The sequence below is a fragment of the Gallus gallus genome, chromosome 3 (genome assembly GCF_016699485.2).
Source record: "Gallus gallus isolate bGalGal1 chromosome 3, bGalGal1.mat.broiler.GRCg7b, whole genome shotgun sequence".
Taxonomy (NCBI): domain Eukaryota; kingdom Metazoa; phylum Chordata; class Aves; order Galliformes; family Phasianidae; genus Gallus; species Gallus gallus.
The window spans coordinates 3,018,483-3,026,928 of record NC_052534.1 but is presented as its reverse complement, the minus strand read 5'-3'; the positions used below and the strand labels follow the sequence as shown (position 1 = coordinate 3,026,928).

At 42.6% G+C, this 8,446-nt stretch overlaps 1 pseudogene; it reads left to right on the top strand.

The window, feature by feature from the left end:
- Nucleotides 1,914–2,092, top strand: C2orf73 (chromosome 2 open reading frame 73; annotated as a pseudogene).

Below are 8,446 nucleotides of genomic sequence, written 5' to 3'. Positions count from 1 at the left end.
TTTTGTGCCCTGACATTTGTTCGTGTCCTCCCCTCCCCTGGATACGCCCTAGTTCAGTGTAATAGGTCAATCAGCGTCTCATTAAATATTAACAGTGGAAAATTTTCACGTTCACTTAGAGAGCAACACCGTTGTGTTGATGGATGAAAAACTGTCTGAAATGCTGCTCATAAAGATGTGATGGGAAGTGGTACAGCATCAACGATGGTGCAGTTTCTAATTTGTCCTGCAGAGGGGGCGGGTAACAGAAGGAGGTAAAATGTACGTGGGGAAACACGAAGGTGCCATAAGAAGGATGCATGCACCTGCCGAAGAGTCTGACAGCCCTTTCCTGTCGTGCGCTTTGTAAGTGACCACGCTGAAATGCACTTCCTAAACGTTCACATCTGGCCTCATCCTCACCTCCGCAACACCTCTGCTCTGGAGCCAAGTCAGTGGTGCTGCCCCTCAGCAAAGCCATGAGCTCCTGCGACACATACGGGTGTGGCTGAGTATCCAACAGGCTGTGGCTGCTTCCCTTTGTGGTAAATGTGGTTTTGCTATCTGTCAGTGTGGCTTCAGCAGCCCAAGGACAGCAGCTGACCCCTCTTTGGTGCAGAGTGTTGCATGTCTTTGTGGGCTGCCCTGGAACATGTAGTGTGAGTCCTCCCTAATGACATTCATTTTTCAGTTCCGTTTGCAGCTCCTGGAGCATGCAGTGGTCTTCCAGAGATTTTACTGTGGCAGACCTCCTTTAGCTGTCAATATGATGCCAAGAAACCCACTGGTGAGCCCAATTGAGGAAAGGTGAGACAATGTGCATACTGTATGATTAATAACACCCAGGAAGGTGGAGGGGCACATTTATCCCAGCATTTCTGACTGTCTGTTTAATACTGAGATCTGTTGTTGGATGCTTTAGAATTGCTAGCAGTTAATATTAATGGCATGCTCTTTTGTCCTGCTTGTACATGCTCCATCTTTGTGTTTGTGTCTACTGTAGCACCCAAGGCTTCCTGTAGTTTTGATAAACAACAACCTCATGATAAATCACACAGTTTGGATTTCTAAAGGCTCTGTTTATGTTTTGGCTTCATTGAACCCAACCGTCTTTGCATGGAGAAAAGCTGGAATGAGTACAACGAGAACAAGGGCAAATGTGTAAGGGTCTGTTTTGACTGTGTGTGGTGGTGGGGGGCAGCCAGCCTGCAGCAGGGGGCTGGAGTGATACTCAAGGTCCCCTCCAACCTAAGCCATTCTGTGATTCTATCAACTTTTGCCAGGCCTTGGGAAAATACCTTTTTTCCCTTGTAGGTATGGTTATGCATTTCTTAATAATCAACAACTCTATAAACAGGGCACTGGCCCGTAGAGTGGGATAATCTTCAAGAGGATCCAAAGCGCAAAATTCAGTTGTCACAAATATTTTGTGAGATGCAGGCTCTGTTGGTTTTCGGTCCTGTTCTTTCGGAAAAAGAAAACCTCGCGTGTCGCTGATGAGCAAAATCATTCAGGATGCAGTCATACATCTCCTGGCCTACAAAAGCAGCAGTTCAGAATTGTATCCATGGCAACCTGTGTAGCAAGAAATGAAATCTGATATGAATAGACTCGTACAGAAGAGCCGTATGCAAGTCACACACTCTGTGAGGCAGAGCGGTTGAATCAGGGAAAATAAGATGCATTTTCTTTTACTTGTTGCTTCTTTCCAAGTATTCCCGCCATGCCCCGTTTCATGAATAAAATGGGCTGACAAACCAGCTATTATTCCATTGCCTTCAGCTATTCGGATCTGGTCCAATGGCCGATAGAGACGCCAAGAAACAAGCACAAGCTTTGCCAGCACTTGAGCTAATAAATGAACTCAGCTCACAGCTGCATCTACGAGCTGCTTATGTTCCCCTGGTTAATGTCAACCTTGTTTCCCCTTCCAGCGACATGGAGCTTTTGTGTGTGCAGAGATAAAACCAGCAAGTGGTCGATAGTTCCTAAGGGAACAGAAATATTCCTGAGTGCTGGAGGGTCATGTTCCACAGAACAGCCAAAAACAGAGAAAGGAAACTCAGTGGAAAGCCGAGTGACCTCACCCAGCCTCTTCCTGCAGAATTCCTAGGAGACGGTAGGTTCTGAAAATCACTTATCAAAACCAGACGTCAGAGCAACAGCAAAGGCATACTCCAAAATTCCTGGGCGAGGACACGAAAGTTCAGGCGTTTCTCAGACAACTGAAGTGTCTGCCTGTCCTGCTGGGGAGGAGCCCTGTGCAGTGCAACGCCTTTCAGTCGATGGGTTACCTACCGTCCATAAAAACATGCAGACCCTGATAGCACTGTCAACAACTGAAACAAAAACAGCCTAGAGTCAGGCCAGTGCCTTTGCTTATTCTAATATCAATAACGCCAAACACACGCTGACACCAGTGAATTGTTGGACGGTACACAATACTCCTTTGACATGCTAACAGCTGCACCATGCTTTGATGTTTCTAGCAAACTCTCTAAAAGTTCATCAGAACTTGTTTTTTAGTAGTGGAATTTCGCTGTCCTTGCTGGAGCATGCCCATCTCCAGTCTTTCTGAGCATCTAACCTGATGATTTTTAAGTTAATTAACATTTTCAGAGCTGCTGGTTAGAGGTGGAAGTCACTGCCATTCTTGAAGAGGTGCTTCATTTTTTCAGACCATTTACAACTCTCTTTCTTTGCTTCATGCTAGGTCTTTTACATACATGATTTTGGAGTAGTCCATCTCTTTGGATGGGTTTCACATGCCATGTAGTGTCAGCTTGGGATAAATGGAACCTATTGTTGCTTCCATAGGAAACAATGACAGCCAAGAGGGACAATTTGCTGCAGTCCACAGGAATGCAAGAATAATATGTCCCTGCTCTCTTCAACTAATGAGGAAAAGCCATTGGAACAAGCCTTTTTGAGGAAGAAAGAATGCTTTTCCGCAACATTTTGTCTTAGAGAACATTAAACAAGAAAGCAGCTAATTTACTGTAGGTTCTCCCTCGATACTAGAAGAAAACAGTTGTTCAAAAGACAGAAAGACATATTTTATTATCAATATTTATCCAGTATTTTTTCCCTGCACTTTTCACTGATATTCCCAACAGGTTTTTCCCTGCATTCATGTGTCAGGGATACTCGAAATCATAAGTCAAAATTTTAACTTGCAGTGTTTTACAAACTGCACAAGAGCAAATTAATGCCTGCAGCACCCAGACTGGCTCCTCTTACACACCAGAGGAGTTCATGGATGCTCTTTGCTGCAGTGAGAGTAGTGAAAAATCAGCTATCAGTCAGTTTTCTCCTCTAAGACAGACGTAGTTCTCCTAGCTGTGGTAATCCTTCCATATCCACATCTTTTACAGGCTTTCCTCTCAAAGTCAGATAGGAAAATGAGAAATAATCTTTGACCTTTTTTTTTTTTTTTTTTTTGGAAAATTATTTGAGATAATGTTTATTTAGTACCTTAGATCTTCTGTGTTACAGCCAAAACTCAATACTTCATGCTGTGATAATTCTTTACCTTTTCCTTCAGTTGTCAGAAAAGTCTATGAAGCCTCCCTAATTTAGCCATCACCTGTGCAAACTCAGCTTCCAGTGGTATCAGTGAAAACTGCACTCGTTTACTAGCTGCAGCTCTTCAGTTTCCACCACCATGGCTATATCCATGAAATATGACATTTGGAGGCATAGATCTTACCAAAGAGATCAGCTCTTGTAGAGAGGAGATTTTCCTGATCCTGTTCGTTAAAACTTTTTGATTCTTATGAACTGTAAGTATTAAAGAAACTTTAAGGTTCAGCTTGGATATTAGGAAAAATTTCTTCTCCAAAAGAATGGTCAGGTACTGGTGTGGGCTGCCCAGGGAGATGATAGGGTCATTGACCTGGAGGTGTTCAAGAAATGTTTAAATGTAGTACTGAGGGATGTGGTTTAGTGGGGAAATGGTGGTGGTGGGTGGATTGGATTGGATTGGATTGGATGATCTTGGAGGCCTTTTCCAACCTTGGTGATTCTTTGATTCTGTGATTTATGTCACGTGGCAGGCAGGAGTGGTGATGACAAATTAAAACACTGTGCAAACACCAACACAGACCTTAGGCACAAGAAGCCAGCCTTTTGGGACACTAGTATGTTTTAAATAAATTTACAGTGTCATGCCTTGGATGTCAGCACAGAAGAACATCCCTGGAGGCATTCAAGGCCAGGCTGGATGTGGCTCTGGGCAGCCTGGTCTGGTGGTTGGCGACCCTGAACATAGCAGGGGGTTGGAACGAGATGAGAATTGTGGTCCTTTGCAACCCAGGCCATTCTATGATTCTATGAGTAAAATGAGCTCGGCACTGTATTTAATTGGGTGTTTGTATAACATGCACACAGATCCTAAAACTGTGTTCATTTGCCATTAAGTTTTACAAAGGACAATTTATACAAGATCTCTTAAAAGACAAATGCTAGAATTAAAATCAGTGGAAGAACATCTAAGGAAATCCTTTTTAGTCTCACCAATACCCAGAGCATCTTCACTGAATAACTTTGATTTTATCACCTCAGAAACATCTGAACCCCAATCCTTATCTGCAGCCCCGCACAATGCCAGCTGTGTTTTCTAAAATAAAAGTACATGAATGTGTTTCTCTCTCATCTGGAGCTTCTTAGAGCTTCTGTCAATGCCGTCTCACCTTTCTGACTGAATTCTGTATTCTGCAAGTAGAACAAGCATCATTAGAAGCACAAGTTCTTCATTATTACTTCAAATAATGAAGAAATGTCTATTATGAGATAAGAGGGCATGTTGGTGACAAATTAAATCAGAAAATTTATTGCCACAGGGAAACCATTAGGCGTGTTGTGCTGAGACTGTGTGATATCTCTCATTAAAGGAAAGAGAAAAAGAGTTGGACAATTAACATGTGTCATCAAAGGAGTCTGAAGGAACTCGCAGTCTTACATTTAGAAATGAGATGGAATCAGCAGATGCCAGAGTTAGATTTCTCTCATTATGACGAGTATGATTTTTAAATGGTCAACAGTTGTTATTACTGTCTGTATAGCAATAGAAATGGCCAGACTGCCTAAATCCTTCCCAGTATAACTGGTTCCTGCTCATGAGTAACAGTGCTACTCATAGCTTACATGAGTAAATGTTTCCAGGCTCTGATTCATATTCCCTAAAAGCAGTACACGTTGTATGGTTTAATTCATATACCGTAATCAAACTATAAATACACACTCCAACACCACCCAGAGTACCTGTACTTCAGTCTCATTGGTGGCTTCCCCTCTGCATCAGACCCACATTTTGAAGATACTTCATTTGTTCTGAGCTTCTCTAGTGGATTCAGAGTAACCGTATTGGCCCCTTCATTATGTCCTCTGTTGTGAACATGGGAGATCTACTACCCAAGTATATTTACCTTCTCCATTCTCCGCTCGATACAGATCTCTTATTCTACTGATGCCTTTTATTTTCACTAAGTGCTAGTGAAAGCATTTCCCTACTCACTGTACATATGGAGAAATCACAGTTCCATTTAATTCATACTATTTACGAAATATGTGCATTCTGAAAACATGTACATTCTGAAAGTAGCTTTAAGTGACATCATGAGTATACAATACTTATATGCAAATAAACTATGAGAAAATATTACTTTCTCCCAGGATGTCTAAAAAAGTCAGCTCAAAGTTAAAATAACCAAACGTGAAAGTAATCTGATCTTTGAAATGAATCAGGAGTTAGATAATGGTCACATCAATCCATACGCTTTCATGACTGAGACATGCAGGAACTGCAGTTACAGTAACCTGGTCATCAGTGGGATGAAAAATCAGTCACTGCAGCTTGGAAGCCAACGTATGTCCATGGCATATCCAGCCAGAATTGCCCCACGTACATGTCCAGCAAGCTGTTCTGCTCCTCAAGCCTTGGAGCCCGCAGGGGTTGTTCTCAGGTGGCAAGTTTCAGACCAGAAGGAAGCTGCAAGGAAGGAATTTTATGAGTGAGCTCCAGCAGAAGTCTCCTAAGCCTTCCCTCACAGATTTAGGGATGAGCGTGGGCTGTTACTAGGAAATGAATGCAGTGTAGAAAAAGCATTGGTCTTGCCTTGTATCTGTCCTTATTTCATTTTATTTTTTTAATCAGAAGTCTTGTGAGCCAGAGACTAAAAAAACACAGTAAAATCTTTGAAATGTGCTTGCAATTTAGATTTTATTTTATTTTATTTTATTTTGCAGCGGATACTAGAAACAGAAGTTCCTGGTGTTGCTATCTAGAATGTGCACTTGAGCCTTCAAAGTGTTTACTGACTTTTTGTGACATTTGGATGTATTGTTAGGGGCTCAGTCATAAGGAATGCCTTTAGAAGCTGTGCTGCCCAGTGTGTCTGGGTCATTGCTCTGGGAGCTGAAGAACCCTTCAAGGCAACAGTGAGAGATAAAAGCAGTTACTTTGTTCTCACAGATCACCGGCCCAGCCTACAACCAACCATGCTCTCATGGTGACAGGATGCAGATTATCTACCTCCACAAAATAAAAAATATAAATAAATAAATAAATAAATAAAGTGGGATGAAGGAGACTTGGTGGCTGCATTTTCCTTCTACCAAATTCACTCCCTGACCATCATGTGAAGTGAAGTTCAGTGTGGAGAGGAGCAGAAAATCCATCTGGTCCAGATATACGGTTACTTACCCTTTAGGGACCAGACAGGCCGTGCTGTCTTTTGCCAGTGGCAAGGCTCTCATTAGCAGAGTAACTGTACAGAATGTGTACAGCCCTACGAGGAATTTTAATGGCTAGGGGTGCATTAGCAGTGTTTGCAATCCTGTTTAGAAGTCTCCTTGCACTCATGCAGACCACCAGCCTCTGTCCTGGTGTAGGCAATGGAAAGCAGCAGCATCTCACAGTGAACTCAGCCTACCATAGGCATGATGTGTGATGTGAGTTACCAAGCTGTCTGCACACCTGGACAAGCCATGGTCTGTGGAGTTGGAAGGTCTTGAAAAGAAAGATAACGTGGAAGTGGCAGAATTCAAGTTTTTTGCATTTGCACCAAGGAAGGAAAACAGTGGAAGATTAGCCATATTATTGCTATAGCACTGATTTAACAGAACTTGCAAGATTTGATCTATATGGTTGTGATAGAGAATTCCTGAAACCTTTTGGAGTTAGCCAGCAGTTGTGTATTTGCATTAGTCTGTCACTGGTCAGTCTAAAATGTGCTGTGCTGCGCTCAGCTGACAGGTGCCTCATGAGGTTGGTTTTACTTCCAGCCCACTGGCATGCTCGTCAATTCTGTCTGTCTGTAATATGAATATGAATGCCAAAACAGCTGAAATCCATAACCTAATGGCTTATTACCAGACCCTGCGCTGGGAATGGTATCCTGCCTTAGGCCGTGATTCACAAAACCACAGCACTGAGAGTATGCTTCCAAGGAGGGCAGGCTGCTGTTTGCATCTAACAGAGCAGAAGAGAGGTAAAGCTCTACCACTAGATGCAAATAGCAGTCGTAATGGGAACTTCACTTGTGAAGAGTGGTGAAGCAGCCTGAGATGTTAGTATTCAGGCATTATGTTGTGCTGTTGTTTTACCTGCCAGCTTAAGCAGTAACACTGTCATGTTTCTGTGATGTGTGGCATTATCTGTGTGTGTTGTGGCAGTGGATGGTCAACATGTTTAATAAGCAGTACTGCTCAGAATCGAAATCACTTGTAATGTATTGTCAAGTCTCCCAGCCAATCTTTATAGGCTGGGGTTGAAGTCAAGAGAAATGCATAAATTGAAGTTGGATCAGTCCCTGTAATGGCACTTTATGTTCTCGTTGTCTCCGAGGGCTTTCATCTAGTTGCAAGTTAATGAAACTGTAACGTCAGTGATTCCAGGCTAACAAAAGGAGTGGAGCCTCAGTTTGATACACATCTCTCATTTGTAGTAAGCAGTGGGAGCCAGACAAAACTGCAGCCTTTGAAAAAGAACACAGTTACTATTGCATTTCTTTGACACAAATCAATGAGGATTAAGCTGTGACCCATGGAAGTTCCTACCAGAACTCTTCTGTGAATTCAATTGCTGTCACTGCACATGAGAGGGGAAGTGGTTTGTGCAACCACGGAGTATCTATAAAACACTGTGGTTCTAACCATGGGTGAAAGTGGGGAATGTCTGGTACAGAGTGAGTAAACACCCTGGGTGATGACTAATGAGCCTGTTAGGTTCAAAATGTGTCATGTTTGCTCTAGGAGATTATCCTACTGAGCAAGTGCTGGTGACCTGCTCACTGTCTTGACCAAGATTTTATTTAAATTCAACAGTACCTAGAAAGTAATATTTATGGGGTGTTCTTATGGGTGTTTTAGAATTCCTTCCTAGCACAGCTCAATGCAATTGTGCCTGAGCTCTTTACTCTGCCTCCAATCCCTCTCCATTTGTCCTGTGAGAGCAACATTCTTCACT